The sequence below is a fragment of the Lithobates pipiens genome, unplaced genomic scaffold (genome assembly GCF_037356315.1).
Source record: "Lithobates pipiens isolate NorthernLeopardFrog02 unplaced genomic scaffold, aLitPip1_a1.2 Scaffold_1, whole genome shotgun sequence".
Lineage (NCBI taxonomy): Eukaryota > Metazoa > Chordata > Amphibia > Anura > Ranidae > Lithobates > Lithobates pipiens.
Window position 1 is genome coordinate 163,058,297 of NW_027507685.1, and position 20,714 is coordinate 163,079,010.

General features: G+C 41.7%; 1 protein-coding gene across 4 annotated transcripts in view; it reads left to right on the plus strand.

Moving 5' to 3' along the window:
• Window positions 1–20,714, plus strand: part of NEK6 (NIMA related kinase 6) — a 345,952-nt gene that overhangs the window by 214,002 nt on the left and 111,236 nt on the right. The gene's annotated exons all lie outside the window — the stretch shown is intronic.

Genomic DNA, 20,714 nt, shown 5'->3' on the forward strand with positions numbered 1-20,714 from the left:
TCAGCAAACTGTTTGCAGGCTTTCCTGTGCATCATCTTTAGAAGAGGCTTATTTCTGGGACGACAGCCATGCAGACTAATTTGAAGGAGTGTGAGCACTGACACGCTGACCCCCCACCCCTTCAACTTCTGCAGCAATGCTGACAGCACTCATCATACGTCTACTTCTCAAAGACAATCTCTGGATATGACGCTGAGCACGTGACCTCAACTTCTTTGATCGACCATGGTGAGACCTGTTCTGAGTGCAACCAGTCCTGTTAAACCACTGTATGGTTTTGGCCACCGTGCTGCAGCTCAGTTTTAGGGAATTAGCAAACTTCTTATAGCCTTGGCCATCTTTATGTTGAGCAACAATTCTTTTTTTCAGATCCTCAGAAACTTCTTTGTCATGAGGTGCCATGCTGAACTTCCAATGACTGGTATAAGAGAGCGAGAGTGATAACATCAAATTTAACACACCTGCTCCCCACTTACAACTGAGACATTTTAACACTAACGAGTCACATGACAACGGGGAAGGAAAATTGCTAATTGAACCCAATTTGGACATTTTCACTTAGGGGTGTACTCACCTATGTTGCCAGCAGTTTAGACATTAATGGCCGTGTGTTGAGTTCTTTTGAGGGGACAGCAAATTTACACTGTTATACAAGCTGTACACTTACTGTTTCACATTGTAGCAAAGTAATTTCTTCAGTGTTGTCACATGACAACAGCTCAGTGGTGTAGTGGTTAGCACTCTCACCTAGCAGTAAAAAGGGTCGCTGGTTCGAATCTCATCCATGACACTACCTGCCTGGAGTTTGCATGTTCTCCCTGTGCCTGCGTGGGCTTCCTCTGGGTACTCAGGTTTCCTCCTACATTCCTAAGACATGCTGATAGGTTGATTGGCTTCTGTCCAAAAAAAAATAATAGTAATTTGCCTTAGTATATGAATGGGGTGGGGACCTTGGATCCTTGAGGGTAGGGAACCATTGTGATGTACAATGTACAGGGATAGGGACAATTGTAGACACTCATGATGGACTGGTGTCTTTATTCAACCTTACTAACTATATAATAAAAAATTTACAAAAATGTGAGGGGTGTACTCACTTTTGTGAGATACTATATATAGGGGGGCGGGTGGATGGTTGTGCCATTGCTCTCGACAGTCAGGGGAAGAGGCATATGGGGGAAGAAATATTATGAGCTTGGTTTTGGACAGGTTGAATTTGAGGAAGTGGTGTGGCCACCAGGCTGATAAGTCTGTTAGTAAATTAGTGATACATGAGGAGACTGATGGGATGAGCTGAAGGGTGAAGAGATAGATTTGGTTGTCGTCAGTGTAGAAATGACAATGAGAGCCATGGGAGGCTATCAGCTGACCCGGGGAGGAGGTGTAGATTGAAAATAGGAGAGGTCCGAGAATAGAACCTTGGGAGCCTATATAGACATATGTATGTAACTGTTAGCACTACAGTCCATTTTTTCTCAGGATCTTTATGCCAGCTTTCTAATGACAACATCCTGTGTACGTTTCTGTACCATGTGAATGAGTTCTTAACCACTTGCCGCCCGCCCTATTACAAATTGACGGCGGCAAAGTGGTTTCATTATCCTAACCGGACGTCATATGACGTGATTAGGATAATAAGCCGCTGCGCGCCCCCGGGGGCGCGCATCGCGGCGATCGTTGTTGCGGGGTGTCAGTCTGACACCCGGCAACTACGATCTCGGTAAAGAGTCTCCGACGGAGACTCTTTACCATGTGATCAGCCGTGTCCAATCACGGCTGATCACAGTGTAAATGGGAAGAGCCGGTGATCGGCTTTCCCTCACTCGCGTCTGTCAGACGCGAGTAGAGGAGAGCCGATCGGCTGCTCCTCTGACAGGGGGGGTCTGTGCTGATCGATTATCAGCACAGCCCCCCCGAGGATGCCCACACTGGACCACCAGGGACACCACTAGACCACCAGGGAAAAGGTAATAACAATCCATAATCCTCCCTAGACCACCAGGGTGCCAGTCAGCACAATGGGTGCCAATCAGTGCCCATAATGGATGCCAATCAGTGGCCACAATGGGCATCACTGATTGGCATGCATTATTGTTTGGCACTGATTGGCATCCATTACTATAACACCGATGCCGCCTATGAGTGCCCACCTGTGCCGCCTATGAGTGCCCACCTGTGCCGCCTATGAGTGCCCACCTGTGCCGCCTATGAGTGCCCGCCTGTGCCGCCTATGAGTGCCCACCTGTGCCGCCTATCTGTGCCCACCTGTGCCGCCTATCTATGCCCACCTGTGCCGCCTATCTATGCCCACCTGTGCCGCCCATCCGTGCCAGCTATCAGTGCCAATTTGTGCCACCTATCAGTGTCCGTCCGTGTCGCCCATCCGTGTCGCCCATCCGTGTCGCCCATCCGTGTCGCCCATCCGTGTCGCCTATCAGTGCCACTTCATTGGTGCCACATTGGTGCCCATCAGTGCCACCTTATCAGTGCCCATCAGTGTAGCCCCATCAGTGCCCATCAGTGAAGGAGAAAACATACTTATTTACAAAGTTTTGAAACTGAAACAAAAAAAAACATTTTTTTTTTCAAAATTTTCGGTACTTTTTTATTTGTAGCGCAAAAAATAAAAACCGCAGAGGTGATCAAATACCACCAAAAGAAAGCTCTATTTGTGGGAAAAAAATGATAAAAATTTCATTTGGGTACAGTGTAGCATGACCGCGCAATTGTCATTCAAAGTGCGACAGCGCTGAAAGCTCAAAATTGGTCTGGGCAGGAAGGTGTTTAAGTGCCCTGTATTGAAGTGGTTAAAGCAACTATGTTGCTATTTTTAAAAACTTAAAATAATTCCATCCAGCATAACAGAAAAAAAAACAATACTGATGTGCCCTTACCCACACCACGGAGCTCTGATATGGTGAAGAGAGAAGCTTGCTGAAAGATATTCAATAACCGGCACATGTTCAAGAGGGACAGGTGCTTGGTCCTCTGCTGTGTGTTGTGGTTCCTTCTGCCAGCCCCTACATTGCTACATACAGGGGCAGATTTACTAAGAAGAATGCATTGCGTCAGTTCATACCTTAATTGGTGCGCTGGAAAAGTCATTACGTGCGAACCGGTGCACTTTGAAGCGCAAAACGATAATAAATATGTAAACTGGTGCTAGGGTAACTGCGCTTTTCTCATTGATAATAGCGCACACCTAATACAATTGGTTAATTTAATCTCATTGTTAGGCAATTAGTAGGTGTTCTCAGTTAATTAACCCTTTTGATGCTAATCTCATTCCTATTACTTCTAATATATCTTTGAAATGTGTTTTTCTATTTTGAGCCAAATCTTTATTACAAAGAACAGAGAAGTGTTTCTAAACCCAATAAATTTATATTTTCTTGATCTTTAAAATGTGACCATACACTGCAATCAGATTTTAACTAAATTCGATTTAGTGCAAAAGCCTGTTTGATTTCCTATAATTTGTATTAATTATTCAAGTTTGTCATCTTATTACCTATTTTGCCGAAATATTGAGTTGGACAGAGATTGGCTAATCAGATTGCACAGTGTATGACTATCTTAAGTGCTAAATTTGGAATGTAGATGTGCCATGACATCCCATGAGGCATTGTAAAAATGTGACATTCACAGACATGACTGGGCATGATGGGAATTGTAGTTCCTGAACAACTGGAGGGCTGTAGTTTGATGACCCCTGTGCTAGGCCATTATTATGCCTGCAGAATTGAGTGTGTGGCATCTACCCAACTTCTCTCTGCTGGTGGACACAAGAACCTACATTTATAGATATTTTATATTTGGGCAGCACAGTGGTGTAGTGGTTAGCACTTTCCCCTAGCAGCAAAAAGGGTCACTGGTTTGAATCTCACCCGCGACACCATACACCTGGAGTTTGCATGTTCTCCCTGTGCCTGAGTGGGATTCCTAAAGATACTCTAGTTTCCTCCCACATTCTAAAAACATGCTGGTAGGTAAATCAAATCCTGTCTAAATTGACCCTAATATGTATGTATGAACATGTGTTAGGGACAACCACCACCCCATGTTAAAAAAAAAAATAAAATAATTTTCTTTATGTACAAATAAGGATCATCTCTTCCTCAGAGAACAGTGAGCGGGGCATGGTGGTGGGAAGAAATTAGCAGCAGTACAAGCAACTTCCTGTAGGGGCGTGATGTCATTCCTGTGTGCTGGCCACCACTTCTGGGAACCAGATATGCGCCACGGGTACATACCTCTGTGCACACAGCAGTTGCACATCTCACATGCACAGCGGTCACACATCTAGATGCATTTGGCGCACCGAGCTGCAGGAACCCAATTTTTAGGGAAATTAATAGTAAAGAGGATGCAGATTTCCAGGACTGGACTAACAAATGTTTCTAGTGAAAGGCAACTGGTGTTTTCTATTAAACAAGGTATAAATGGGCCATTGACCTGCATCACAGTTGAAATTAGAAATGTGTCTTTGCAAAGTTAAACTAAATGAAATCCTTTCTTATTGCTTAGGGATCGAGTGCAGAGGGATTAGGAGTTAGTTTTTCGGGGATGTCTGCACCCCTGATAGGTTGAAAATAACACGCAAATTTTGCCAGTTTCTCCTTCAAATGTATTCACTTCCTGTCACATAGCCAAACAGGAAGTGAGGATAAAACCCTACCAATGTCTTTCCTTGGGGACACACAGGTCAATCAAAATGGCTTCCCCATTAGGGAAATTGCACTCTATCATTTTGCTGTGTACACCCCAAATGATTAGGCATCTTGGACTTTGAGGTTTATTTACTAAAGGCAAAGCCAATTTGCACTACAAGTGCACTTAGAAGTGCAGTTGCTGGAGAAATGAGGGGGACATGCAAGGAGAATAAAAACCAGCATTTTTGCTTCTACATGATTGGATGATAAAATCACCAGTGCTTTCCCTCAGATTTACAGTCAGTACACTTGTATTGCAGAGTGGATTTGCCTTTTAATAAACCCAAAATACCTAATAATTTGTGGTGTACACAACAAAGTGCTAGAGTGCAATTTGACTAATGGGGACACTAGTTAGATTGACCTGTGTGTCCCCAAGGAAAGACATTGGTAGGCTTTTACCCTCACTTCCTGTTTGGCTTCACTTCTTGTCACAGCCAATTTTCAGAAAAGGGACACAAAGTCCAACCTAAAAAAACACAAGCAGGGGTTCTAACACTCACTTGGTTTCCCTCAAATGCCCACAATTAGAATAGGATTGTCTTGAGCTAGATTTGAGCTCAGTGCTCTAAATCAGTAGTTCTCAACCCTGTCCTGAAGTACCCCCAATGGTTTGCAGGTTTTCCTGCATCTTGCACAGGTGCTTTAGATCACAGTCAATGGCTTGGTCTTTTGGACAGCTATTTTAGCCAAGATAAATTCCCAAAACATGTCCTGTCGGGGGTACTTGAGGACTGAGGTTAAGAATACTTACCTCTCTAATTTTCCTTTCCTGGTTCCCTTTCCATGGCAGGATATGCACAATCCATGCATATGCTACCATGAAAGCCCCAGAAAAGTACTTTTAGACAAATCACACCTTTTTTGTTTTGCCATGCCAATCAACCTAGTTAAGCTGCAGCTGGGAAATCTGTTGCATGAAAGTTGTTGGGGGAGGGGAGGTAAAATGCATTACTTGGATTGAGCATGCATCTGAAAAAAAAAAACCATAAAAAAAAAAAAACAATTTGCTACAAGTTTTATTGGTCAACAAAACAGGATTTGGAAAAGAGCAAGGAAAGCAAAAAACACATCTATGTTAATATGGTCAAGAGGTTTGACTATTTTGCAAAGGAAATTAACAGGAGTGTGCCCAAAAACAGACATCTATTAAGGATTTAAACAATTAGTCACAATATCTTGAGGAAGATTTTGCAAAATAATGCAGCACAGACAATTAAATAAAAGTGAAACAACCTACAAATGACACAAATTGACAACATCAAAAATATTTCAGGGGAAAATATCCCCCCCAAAGAAAAAAAAAATTACAACAAACCAAAGTAAAAATAAAAACTTGCTCTAAGACACAACTGGTTTGCAAAGACATAACAAACAAAATACAAAGAGAAAATACATGTGTTCCAAACTCTATAAGTACACCCAAATGTACTCTCTTGCCAGCCCCACACACACAATCTTGCCTCTTTGCAGGGCAACAGGGCAACATAAAGAATGCTATCTGCAAGCTTTATATAACATACAGTAGGTTTGCGTGCTAATGAGGCAATTGAAAACACATGCACAGTCCATGAAACACACAAACTGCAAGTTCACCCAGTGTAGAGACAGAACTTCAAAGTGAGTACTAGACATGTGCAGAGTAAAATATTTCGTTTCGGAATTTTGTTTTCATCCGAAAAATTAATTTATTTAGTTACTCCCAAAATTCGTTTTTATTTATTTTGTTTTTCGTTCAAAAATTGCATTCGCCCGAAAATCATGAATTACAGTCGAATCTGTCTTTGAATGCTTATGGTGTCTGTCGAATGTATAAAGAAGATTCGACGGAGCTAGTATATAGCATACTTGTGAACTTTAGAACCCTATTAAAGTCTAGGGGACTCCAACGTTCAAAATCTAAAGTGCTAATTTTGAAGACTAATTTGCAAGTTACTGTCCTAAAAAGTACTTTTTTTCCTGCATAAATGACACTTTGTGCAGGGACAGTTCTAAGCACCAGAAACATGCGCCCCTTCACAGGCATACTATAGACACCCCCCCCCCCCCGTACGAAATTTAAAGGAATATTACACTTTTATTGTTTCACTTTAATCTTATTAAAATCACGGCTCCTGAAAAAACGGCCGTTTTTAAAACTTTTCTTTGCATTGATACATGTCCCCTGGGGCAGGACCCGGTTCCCCAAACACTTTTTAGGACAGTAACTTGCAGAATCTTTTCTCTCTGTCAAATCTTTTTTCTCTGTCGAATATTTTCTCTATATAATCTTGGACTAATAGAGGTAAGGTTAGGCACATTCGACCACAGGTTCTATAGACAGATTGTTATTGTCAGAGTCACGTCGAATCTCCTATTCTATATCGAACTGTTGTAACAATGAAAACAAAAATAAAGCATTTATTTATGTCGGATCTTTCGTTTTTCGGATTCTTTGCTTTCGTTATCGTTTGTCAAAACGAAAACGAAAATAGCTGAAATTCGGACGAAAATGCATTCGGACGAAAACGAATGCACATGTCTAGTAAATACACCTGTTAAGGTTGTCCTTAAATTACTCACCCAAAAAACACACTCTCTGAGCATGCCCAGAAACATCCAAGTGCTGTTCACATCTAGCAGAAGAAAAAAAAAGCAAAGTCTCTGAGCATGCCCAGACCAACCCAAATACAGCTAACACAAAATAAGCCACCCCTTGTCCAAAATTAAGCACATCATCCAGCATTCTACAAAATTACAGATGGGACAAACACCCCCCGGTCCAGGGGGACAAAAAGCCTAACATGGGCAAAAGTTATACAACAAATACAATTGCAGTCTATGGAAACTGACTTGTTCATTTTGCTAGTCCCCATTTGGCTGGCTTATCTTCTAGTTATTGGCCATAAAATGGGTATGGGGGCCCAGGTCCCACCCTAAGGGACATATATCAATGTCGCCAATTTGGACAACCCCAAAAATGAAACAAGGAGAAGTACCTTTAAAAATGCAAAATTGCTTAGAAGCTAGTAACTTGGGGGGGGTGCTTACTCTACCTGTAAAGTGGTGCATCTGTAGCATGTATCCAAAATGCTGCTTCAAAGATGTACGGCTTTAGAGAGGTTACAAATCTACATTACAGCTGCAAGATTTTAACACAAAACAAAAAATAGCCTCCTCCTACAATACATACAAGGTCATTTGTGTTTGTTAAGGCTTAGAATGAGAACCCCCACATGAAAAATAAATCCCAAACGAAAAAAAATATTTTGCGCCTCCCAAACACTAACAAACCCCTAGCCATATGAAGTAAGTACTCCTACGCTAAAAGGGAATATCAGTGTTTAATTAAGGTGCTGCAAACACCGTAGGGGGTCAAACTATTACCCAAATAAATAAAAATGTTAAATGGTAAGTGGTGTTGCACTCCTAAAATTCTTCTCTGAAAGTCATAGCATAATTGTCATATATCTGAGTGACAACAAATATATATATAAAAAATATATAATGTTCAGTTATGTCTTTTGCAATAAAGTGCTATTGTGCAAAATCTGTACAGATCTGTAATGTAATCTGTAATGTGCAAGATATACAGACGTAATCAGCAATCCAACTGAGTGCCAATAAATATATGTGCAAATAAGCAGAATATAAATACTAATCAATAATGTGCAAAAAAAAATAAAAATAAGGAACAAATGTAATCAGCAATCCAAATGGGTGCAGATAAATATATGTGCAAATAAGCAGAGTATATGAATACTACTCTGTGCAAAAACGTGCAAATAAATAGAGAAAATGTGCAAATATGCAGAAAAGATGCCAACAGGTGGGTATAGATGAGATAAAGTCCAAAGTGAAATAAGGAGCTCTTCGGGGTCCACTGTGCAAACTAGTGCAAGTGTAGCAGTGTTTTAAAGGAACACTGAGTGATAATACAATGATATCCAGTGTCAGTGTGACTTTTAAGTGCGGTACGTGTCTTCAGTGTCACTGACACTCGTGGCTGTGCTAAATGATTACCTTACTGCTGTGAGGCAAACAGCATGTAGAAGAGGTAGGGGGAGGTTTAATCCCTTCGGATTGTGGTGTTCCTGCACGTTCCTAATCTGTCTGAAGCAGAGCCAGAGGGGATCCTTCCTTTTCCTTCCGCTGAATGGGTATCTATGATCGCTCACATATTCAATGTATCATGATATAAAAAGGGAGGATAAAGAGCCCACCATGGTGTAGTATATTTACAACAAAGATGACGTTTTATTAATATAATAATCGAGAACTCACATTTTTGTGTGTAGATCACGCAATGTAAAAACAAGCGCCGAGCTCGTACCTGACCGTCTCTTCCGGTGTCTGTCTGTCTCAAGCTATCCTACGCGTTACATCACAACACACGTGACTTTGACTGGGATGAAAGTTATGTTGGTTGTTATGGTGGTTGATCGGTTCTCGAAGATGTCTCATTTTATTTCACTTAAGAAGTTGCCCACATCTAAGGAACTGGCTTCCATTTTTGCTCAGGAGATCTTTCGCTTACATATTCTACCCAGGGTGATCATCTCGGACAGGGATAGTCAGTTTGTGTCCCGGATCTGACGAGCCTTTTGTGCACAGTAGAGAATTCAGCTTTCTTTCTCCTCTGCGTATCACCCACAGTCTAATGAGGCCACAGAAAGAGCCAACCAGTCCTTGTGGGGTAGTTTCTATGTTGCTATATTTCTGACCATCATAACAATTTGTCAGACCTCTTACCTTGGGTGGAGTTTGCTCACAGTAGTGCCTTGAATTCTGCTTCCCGATTGTCCCTATTTATGGCAAACTATGGTTTCCAACCTTCCATGTTGCCTGACTCATTTTTTCCACAGAGCATCCCTGTGTTAGAGGAGCATCTCCGTGGTCTTCGTTCCACTTGGGCACAAGTCCAGGAGGCTTTGCGACATGTAAATGATAGCTACAGACTCCATGCTGACAGACACAGACGCCTGCCTGCACCTTCCTACCAGGTTGGGGACAGGATCTGGCTGTCATCTCGCAACCTCCGACTCCGTGTTCCCTCACTGAATTTGGCACCTTGGTTTATTGGGCCTTTCTGTATTCTCTACTGGATTAACCCAGTGGCTTACGCTTTAGACCTTCCTTCTAATATATGTATCTCAAATGTATTCCATATCTCCTTATTAAAATCTTTGGTCTGCAACTGCTTTACCACCTCAGTTCCATGTCCTCTCCCAGTACAGGTTGAGAATCATGAGGAGTATGAGGTGCAGTCCATTGTTGACTCCCGTAGGTTTCGTGGGCGCATACAGTACCTGGTGCGTTGTAAAGGGTACGGTCTGGAGGAACACTCTTGGGTCTCATCCTCGGCTGTACATACCCCTGTCCTCCTCCGTTCCTTCCATAGATGTTTTCCCCTCAAACCTGGTGGGGGTCATTGAGGAGGGGGGTCATTGAGGAGGGGGTACTGTCAGGGCTGGGCTCCGCCCTTCCCTCTCATTGCAGGCTGCTCAGCTGTCAGTTAATTGCCAGCTCCAATCTTTTCCACAGTGACTCACCTGATGATGATATCCTGTTTGTCAGTCCTGCTGGTTACGTAAGCTGTTCAGTTCAGTTCCTCTCTGCCTTCACCGTGGTCAACACATCCAGAGACTCTCTTCTGTGTACCTGTTGAAGACTTGCTTGGCTGATGTCCCTTCTGGTTCCTGATCCTGCTTGCTGTTCCACTATACTGATTCTCCGGTTGCCTGACTTCCTGGCCTGTCCAGAAGTACAATGATCTCTGGTTCCCTGATGTCCTGGCTTATCTAACTATCTGTTTTGGTTACCGAGCTCTGGCTATGATTTGACTACATTGCTCTGTTTACCTTTTATTATTATTATTATTATTATTAAACAAGTGTGATCTCAACTGCACTTCTGTCTCGGTCTGATTCATGGTTTCTGACAGTAGGTGAAGGGCATGAATTCAGGAGATGCAGTCAATCCACTTCTTGGTAATATTTTTTCCAGGTTGGATGAGCAGGATCACCGTATGGATCAGTTTGCCTTAGCAATACAGATGCTCCTAAATCATATGGCTCATCTGGAATCTCCCACTGTGGCTGCTCCGGTACAACCTCTGTTGCAGGCCATCCCTGCTACTGCTCCAGTCTCAGGCACCCGCCTCGAATACTACCTCTGTAAGAGGTATGTCTAGTTCTGCTCTGCTTCCCCGGCGATTTGTGGGTGATCCAGTTCAAAGCAGAGGGTTTCTCGCTGATCTCTGGCTCCCAGACATCCTGGCTTGTCTGACTATTCGTTCCGGTTACCGAACTCTGGCTATGGTTTGACTACCTTGCTCTGTTTACCTTTTACTATTACTATTATTATTATTATTATTATTATTATTAATAATAATAAACAAGTGTGATTAAAACTGCACTTCTGTCTCGGTCTGATTCATGGTTTCTGACATTCACATACTGCAGCCACAGCATTTTTAAGTCGGAATGCAGAGGTTTAAAATAGGGTTAAATCAGGCGGTGAGGTGGTAATATAATCCTTACTGCCTATTAAATGCCCTGTGACTGCAGATCCTGACCTGGAGTGAAGAACAGGTGCAGGGCTCTTGGGGTTTGCAGCAAGCAGACGTTAACACGAGAAGAACCTGGCCAGGTAGTAGAGTGTTGGAAGAACATTGGGATGTCTCCTAGGCAGCATTCTCCCACAAGAACCAAGCTTCACCCCTCTATCACACAGCTCCTCAGGCTCTCACTTTTTAGTTTTTGCAACTCTGCACATGGATATCTGTCAGCAGGCCTCTATGAGCTTGTCAGTAAAAAGGCCGGTTGTGGTCCTGGGGCCATAGATTGCCCTGGTCTGCCCTAAGTTTTCATTATAATAAAGACAGTGTTATTTACCAGACAGCAATATTTGCATTAAATATTGGCTATAGAATATAACATTTCTTTTGGGTTTTAAATCACAGGTGCCTTCTATCCATTCTATCCCATCCCGCTGTTGCATTCTTCCTTAAGGTACATGAACATAAAAACACATTTTGTTTGCATTGGGAGCATGCACATGAAAACTCTTACTATGTTTTATTTTACCTTTGCTTTTTCTGTGCATTCCGTAAAGGAAGAAATAGACTAAATCCCAAGTAAGTGTGCTCAGTTAAGACAGTACTTACTGTTTAGGGCAAGACTGTACAATATAGAGGTACCAAGATGTGGCTCTGCAGCTTACATGTATATTTTTAAATGCATCATCCATATTTACTCTTAATAAACTAGAAAAAGATTGGACAAGCTTTGATCATTGGTGTGTGTTGTCACTTTGTAAAAGACCCTCCTAATTTGTATCACTCATATCAGTTTTACATTTATCAAGCCACTGCCATTTTGCAAAAAATGACCCTTATTTTATAATACTTTCCTTTGTATGCAAAGTTTACCCTATGGTAACCTTCCACAAACACCATTACATAGTGACATAGTAGGTGAGGTTGAAAAAAGCCCATCAAGTCCAACCTATGTGTGTGATCTTATGTCAGTATTACATTGTATATCTCTATATGTTGTGGTCGTTCAGGTGCTTATCTAATAGTTTCTTGAAACTATTGATGCTCCCCGCTGAAAACACCGCATGTGGAATTTCACATCCTTGCTGCTCTTACAGTAAAAAACCCTCTACGCAGTTTAAGGTTAAAACTCTTTTATTCAAATTTTAATGAGTGGCCACGAGTCTTATTAAACTCCCTTCCGCTGAAAAGTTTTATCCCTATTGTGGGGTCACCAGTATGGTATTTGTAAATTGAAATCATATCCCCTCTCAAGCATCTCTTCTCCAGAGAGAATAAGTTCAGTGCTGGTAACCTTTCTTCATAACTAATATCCTCCAGACCCTTTATTAGTATTGTTGCCCTTCTTTGGACTCGCTCTATATCCAGCACATCCTTCCTGAGGACTAGTGCCCAGAACTGGACAGCATACTCCAGGTGCAGCCGCACCCGAGTCTTGTAAAGTGGGAGAATTACCGCTTTATCTCTTGAGTTAGTCTCCTTTTTAATGCATGCCAATATTCTGTTTTCTTTGTTAGCAGCAGCTTGACCATTGCTGAGCCCATCATCTACTGGGACCCCCAGGTCCTTTTCCATCATTGATTCCCCCAATGGTTCTCTCCCCCCCCCCTCCAGTGAGTAGATTTCATTCATATTTTTGCCACCCAAATGCATTATCCATGTAGCTGCCCACCCCATTAATTTTTTCAGATCTACTTACAAGGTTTCCACATCCTGCAGAGAAGTTATTGCCCTGCTTAGCTTAGTATCGTCCGCAAATACAGCTGTTCATCCCATCCTCCAGGTCGTTTATGAATAAATGAAATAGGATTGGTCACAGGTCAGAACCCTGGGGCACCCCACTTTCCAACCCTGACCATTCCGAGTACTCCCAATTTATCACTACCCTCTGAACACGCCCTTGTAGCCAGTTTTCAATCCATGTACTCACCCTATGGTCCATGCCATCTCACCTTAGTTTGTACAGTAAACGTTTATGGGGAACTGTATCAAATGCTTTTGCAAAATCCAGACAAAATCTACGGGCCTTTCTTTATCAACAGTAGATGGCAGCTCACCTCCTCATAGAAGGTTAATAGATTGGTTTGGCAAGAACAATTCTTCATGAATCCATTCTGATCACTGCTAAGATTTTTCATTACTAAAATCTTGTATATAGTCCCTTATCATCCCCTCCAATAGCTTGCATACTATTGATGTTAGGGTAACTGGTCTGTATTTCCCAGGGATGTGTTTTAGCCCTTTTTAAAATATTGGTGCTACAGAGGCTTTTCTCCAATCAACTGGTGCCATTTCAGTCAGTAGACCAACAGTAAAAATTAGAAACAGTGGTCTGGCAATTACTTGACTGAGTTCCCTAAGGACCCTCGGGTGCAAGCCATCTGGTCCCGGTGACTTATTAATGTTACATTTTTCAAGTCTATTTCTAATTCTGCCCTCTGTTAGCCATGAGGGTGCTTCCTGCGATGTGTCATGAGGATAAACACTGCAGTTTTGCTAACTAAGGCCCCCTGATTCCCTCGTGAAGACTGAGGAGAAGAATACATTCAATATCTTCGCCATCTCACCAGCCTTTGTAACCAGATTCCCTTACTCGTTCTTTATGGGGCCAATTTGGTCTGTCCTCCCTCTTCTACTGTTTATATACTTAAACAATTTCTTGGGGTTTTTTTTTTTGCTCTCCTCCGCTGTGTCTTTTGTATTCTATCTTAGCATCCTTACATTTCTTGTTGCATTCTTCGTAAAGTCTGAATGCTGATGATGATCCCCAAGCCTTCTATTTTTTGAAGGCTTTTTCCTTTGCTTTTATATACATTTTTACATTGGAGTTAAGCCATCCAGGACTTCTAATCGCTCTTTTAAATTTATTTCCCAATGGGATGCACTGGCTAATGCCCTTATTTAATATGCTCTTAAAGCAAACCCATCTCTCCTCCATGTTCTTTGTTCCTAAGATTTTATCCCAATTGATATCTTCTAGCAAGGTTCGTAGTTTAGGGAAGTTGGCGCTTTTGAAATTCAGTGTCTTTGTATTCCCCTTATGTTTCCTATTTGTGTGATTTATACTGAAGATAATTGACCTGTGATCACTGTTTCCTAAATTGCCCCTTGTGACGGAACATCCCCCACACTCCGCTTGAGTGTTTCCATCAGTAATACCACCTCCTAAGTCCTGGAACACGAGTCCAATGGATCTGGCTATAGGAACCCCCAAGAGCTAGACTCACTCAACACCAGTCTTGGAGTACATCAGGAAATCCCTTTATTTGAGACCTCACACAAAATATATACAGCGGGGTGACTAAAACCTAACCTAATTAGCATGAGCTAATTATCTAATGAACACTGGACTCCATTCAATTGCAGGTTAATTAGCACAAACAAAAAAACAACAATTGGTAAAATATTCTTTAGAATCTGTGTCAAGCCAGACTAGACTCATTTACATTATGCAAGACAGGTGGCTGGAGTTGATGATATTAGCATCTAAGAGTTTGTGTCCCAATAGTGTGATTCAGTCTATTGCTAACATGGCATTTACATATCCAGAGTCTGTGTGTCTTGGGGGGGAGGGGGGGGCACACGGACCTGAATTCAAGTAAAACCACCTCAGGGGTCCCCAGGCATACAGCTCACAAAGAGCACCGTTCCCCCCAAATGCGAGGGCCCATAATCACAAGGTAAGAGGCTCGTATTCAGTCCCCTCCAAGAGCCTCGGTCCCAGCTAGGTCTGTCACACCCATTATTTCCACATCCGTGATCAGGTCTGTATTGTTGATAATCAGTAGGTCTAATAAAGCGTTGTTTCTAGTTGGTGCATCTACCATCTGACTCCTGAAATTGTCCTGCAAGACATTTAGGAACTGGTGAGCCTTAGATGAATGTGTGGTTCCTTCCGTCCAGTCTAAGTCTGGGTAATTAAAATCCCCCATTATGATGACCATTCTTGTCCAATGAATTCTAGTAGATAACAGAGTTGTTATCAAGTGTATAAAATGCCTGCAGACAATTAGTTGACCAGTTTGGAGTATACACTAGCACCAATCAACACCAATCTACTTAGGACACTCCTTAAGCAGTTGAGTCATGGTATTTCATGGTATCTGTTGACTGTTTGCCTAACTTGAACTTATAGAGTTTCAAGTCTTTAAAAATTAATTTTCCTAATCTAACAGCCATATGTCTGATATCCTCTCCATTTTTAACTAAACACAATATTGCCTTTTTGGCAGAAGTCTGTCTTTTTATGGCAAGGTAGGTCAAACCGACACTTGGATTTATAATTTTTTTTGCCTTTTTGGGGTTTATTTACTAAGCTAAGTTATATTTTGCTTGTAAAGAGAAAATTCACTTTGCTAAGTGAACAACCTATACCAGGGATAGGCAATCAGCGGACCTCCATCTGTTGCAAAACTACAAGTCCCATCATGCCTCTGCTTCTGGGTGTCATGCTTGTGGCTGTCAGAGTCTTGCTATGCCTCATGGGACTTGTAGTTCTGCAACAGCTGGAGGTCTACTAATTGCATATCCCTGGCCTATACTCTTTTAGTAAATTGTCACCATTGAATAAAATATTATACGATCATCACAATTTTTTTCAAGATGCCATTATCTTGTTGTTAGTGTTGTTTATCAAATAGAATAGTCTTTCTTTATTGTTATAACTTAGATGAGGATTCGATTAAATTAACAGAGCTATTTACTGTATGTAGAAAGCCAAACATTTGCAAAAGTTAACATACTGTATTTGGGCTCACATATAATATTTTTCTGTGCTAAAGTATGGAGAATTTTTCATTGTTTGTTGTTAAAGTATAGTTCCAGCCTATCCAGTGTTTTGATTCCCTTGGCTTTGAATTCTGTAAGGCAAGCAGTGTACGTGCATCCCTTTGGTTCCAGCTGGTTTAAATGTATTTGACAGAACAGGATGGGTTTTCACATATCTTCCTAATATTTTATGGGCTATAATCTCACAGAAAGATGTTTAGTGGCCTGTGGGCATTGCTTTGCTGAATATATATATTTTTGAAACATTTCACACTTGAAAATTTGCAAGTATGCTCAAAGCCAGGATCCCTGCAGAGAGAAAAAATGCCATTTAAACACTCAAATCACAGCATCAAACAGCTCCGAATCTGGTGAGTCAGTTTGAGCAGTCACATTCTGTTGTGAATGAGCCGTGAGTGTATCTGTTTTACTGCCTGTAGGGCATTCCTTTCCAGTGTGTACGCATTTATAAATTATGTCTGATACAAACCCTGAGCGCATGGAAGTCATCTTACAAGCAGCTCAACAAATCAAAAGTAACAATAATGTAAGTTTTAAGTGGGATCCCAAGAAACCATTTAACGCAGTACAAGGTCAGCAGTTTGCGGGAGTGCAGAGCAGGTGGATGGCTCCTTGTTTAATGCTTTAATATGTAACGGTTGAAGGTCTGATGTGCTGTATACTTCAGAGGGTTGAGGAGATCACTTTGGTGTGTCTGTCAGCGTCTTGCTCAACACTTGAAAGAAAATCAGATGTCAAAGAGATATACTCAGCCCTGTTTCTGTTAATTGACCAATCCCATTCTGACCATCTTTTTTAGCGTTAGAAAAGAAAAAAAGATTTAGGAAAAATGTTTGTTTTCTGTTTTAAGGCTAATAAACATAAGTGCATAAATAACGAGAATTATTCATAAAATGACACTTACAGTTATGTGCAAATTGCTGTAAGGTAATTACATCTGAAAGAGGAACTCCACCAGCAGATATCTAAAATCTTCATATGACATAGCAATACTTTAAAGGTGACCACAGGCCTTCAAATGCCAGATACATATTCAGACATTTGAATGCTTCCTCCACGTTTGTATAGTATAACAGACATTTTCTATGTTTATTAAAGGCTAAGTTGAACTTTGTTCACGTTTTTTATCTAAATTCCAGCTCCCCTATGTACCAATATAGCAATAATGTGCTTCTTTTGCATTTCCCCACTGTCCTCATGGCTGTTTAAAAACACTTTTCCATTACTTCTGCCTTAGTTCCTGGTTAGACTTTAGGTCATGATACAGGAAGGAGTTGACCAGCTGAGGGTAGATGATGCAGGGTGTGTGCTAATGAGGTACATCACTTACAAACTACCGTATGTGAATTATCAATATTAGTCCCCAGTTGGTTTCCCCACTTTCTGACCTAAGGAAAAAGTTACTTGTTCCAGCTGTACGTAGAGAGAAGCCGATTCAAACTATTTAACTGCTGGGCTGGCCAAGATTTTTAAATATGGTAGTATCGGTGAATCTATTTTATCCAGATTACAACAAATAACACAGTAACATTATTAATGAGGCACTCTTACCTGTGCAGTTTACTACTTATATCCTAAATAGAAAACACCTTAATGGGCAACTCCACTTTTATGGGGAAAAAATAGCAAATAAAAAAAATAATATAGCATATACAATTGCAACACAAGTCATATTGTAGTTGAATGTTATTAAAATGACCCTTCACTTTTAATATGTAGCTCTGTCATTTTCTGTAAAATGCAATGCAATATGGCTACACAGAATGCGTACAGAACGCTCCCCAGAAACATAATTTCCTGCTTTTGTGATTGGCTCACTGATATTCCCAGAAGTCTGCACTAAGATACAGGCAGATTTTTGGCATCCCCTGCAACAAAAAAATAATTTTTGGTAAGATACTTCCAATAGGAACTCATGTCTAAAAGGATGCAGACTAGGGGTGCAACGGATCAAAAAACTCACGGATCGGATCGTTCCTCGGATCAGAGTCACAGATCGGATCATTTTTCGGATCAGCAAATAATAATTGAATTTGCAAAAACCTGTGAAAATTCTACCACCATATAGTCCCCACTGTAATATCCTAGTCATCTCCCCCACTGTAATATCCACAATCTCCCCCACTGTAATATTGGCTGAGTATGGCTGAGTATTGCAGAGTATGGCTGGGTATCGCAGAGTATTGCAGAATATGGTTGGGTATCGCAGAGTATTGCAGAGTATTGGCTGGGTATTGGCAGGGTATTGGCACAGTATTGGCGGGGTATTGCAGAGTATTGGCGGAGTATGGCAGAGTATTGGCGGGGTATTGCAGAGTATTGGCAGGGGATTGCTGGGTATTGGCAGGGTATTGCTGGGTATTGGCAGGGTATTGGTGGAGTATTGGCTGGGTATGGAGGGATGGCTGTTACAGAGCAGCGCTGGGGGCACTACAGATGCAGCCCACAACGCTGCTGACACCGATCTCTCCCCTCCACTGTACAGATCAATACAGAGAGGGGAGGGAGGAACCGGCATCATGTAATGACGCCGGTTTGTTTACAAGTGATCGATCCATCATTTGACGGAGCGATCACAGTGTAAACGGGCTGGGTGTAGAAAGATGGCCGCCGCTTCGGAGCTAGGCCGAAGCCACTGCCTTTCCTAAGGCAGACACCGTGGAGTGATCTGCGGATCGCGGCGTGTGCCGATCCGAGTGGGGTGACCCGTTCAGATCATGGATTGGTGACGATTCGTTGCACCCCTAATGCAGACCCTGCAATGTTCCACATTAGAGCCCTGCAGGTGCAGTAGCCGGTTGAAAATTACTCCCATACATATTCATCCAGCCCTTGGGCACAGAGAAGCACACAGGGATTTCTTCAGAATAACAAAAGGTAGGAATCTGCAATAAAGTTTGTTAAAACCCTTGCAATGTACATAGATAAAGATAAGATCACCCAGAGGGGTGTATTTTCTTAAGAAAAGTGGAGTAACTCTTTAAGCAATCATCAAGAGTCTTGGGAGTTACAAACATAAAACCTGATTACTGTAAAACTGTCCCTTAAGGCTAAGCTATATAACTACAGGAGGATAAAATACTATTTTTTTTGTTTTGTTTTTTAATTACTTTTAAAACCCTCTTTTTATTTTTTTTTTATTTTTTTTATTTTATTTTTTTTACACATTCAGGCTATAGGACTATATGAATTTGTAATACGATTTTGAACTATACAAAAAGATTTTTTGATGGTCTAATTAAAGTTGAATTCTAGGCAGATACAAAACATCACTGTATAATGTAGCCATGTACTAAACAAAAACATTACATTTAATGAAAAGTTAGCATAAGCATTTGAATCCAACTTTCTTGTAGATTTATATTAGATTTCTGTAATCCTCTATGAGGCCAATTGATAGAGGAAGGGCCCACATTGTGAATCAGTGAGGTACTTTATTTTGTCTGGTCAATTTTACAATTAAAGCGGAGCTCCCCCCTAAAGTGGAGCTTCCGCTCATTGTAACCCTCCCCCCCTCCGGCGCCACAATTGGCACCTTTCAGGGGGGAGGGGGTGCAGGTACCTGTACAATACAGGTATCTGCACCCACTTCCGGCATAGATATCTGCAGAAGGTACGCCCCTTTCCGCAGAATCTACACCCCTTTCCGAAGGTCCCCCGCTGTCTGTTGGAAAACACACAGATCCCAGAGACAGCGGGGACCATCTTTATTGCGCAGCGCGACTCGCACATGCGCAGTAGGGAACCGGGAAATGAAGCCGCAAAGCTCCACTTCCTGATTCCCATACCCAAGATGGTGGTGGCAGCACCCGAGAGACGATCAAGAGATCGGCTTCGGGTGCCGACATCGCGGGCGCGCTGGGCGGGTAAGTGTCATTATTTTAAAAGTCAGCAGCTGCAGTATTTGTAGCTGTTGGCTTTTAAAAAAAAAAAAAAAACAGCGGACTCCCGCTTTAAGATTAAAACTGAACTTCAAAAACTCAGCCACTTTCTAAAATGTTCTGAATTACTAGGGGGTTAAGCCCAACAAGGTGCACGCCACCTCATGGACCTATTTCTTTAATTTACAATTTAGTGCCAGGAGCATAGCTATGGCTAAACTTCTGGTGCTCCAATGTAGAGTCGTATGTAGCCACTGTCCCCCCCCCCCACCCCCCCATCCAATCCCAGAGCACTTTGTATTATGTGAGCCCATTCACAAAATACAAAGCCTTCTGTGAATGGGCAGAAAGAGAGGAGGGATGAGCAGAGATGCTGTGTTTTAAGAAGGAATTGCCTCTCCTGTCAAAGTGCCAGAAGTAGAGTAATAGCTGTAAAATTCAGATGCAAATGTAAGAGTAAATTCCATAAAGTGGCATGGCCTTGTTGGACATAACCCATTCTAAGACAGCAGATTTTACAAAGTGAATTGCTGCAATTCAGCTTTAAGTGAGGCAATGCACTGTGTATATGTCATTGTTAATTGCATCCCAAAGCATATTTACAGTCCACTGCTGCACCCCACAAATCACAGATGCAATTGCTCTGTATGTTGTTTGTAGAAAAAAATCAGCACCTTTTTATATGAAAATGTTGTAGAATGTAGCGGGGTGTACTGTGATCTCCTTGTTAGGGGATCTTTCCATTTATAAGTATATGAAAATGTTGTAGAATGGTTATGGCCATGTAGGTTTTTA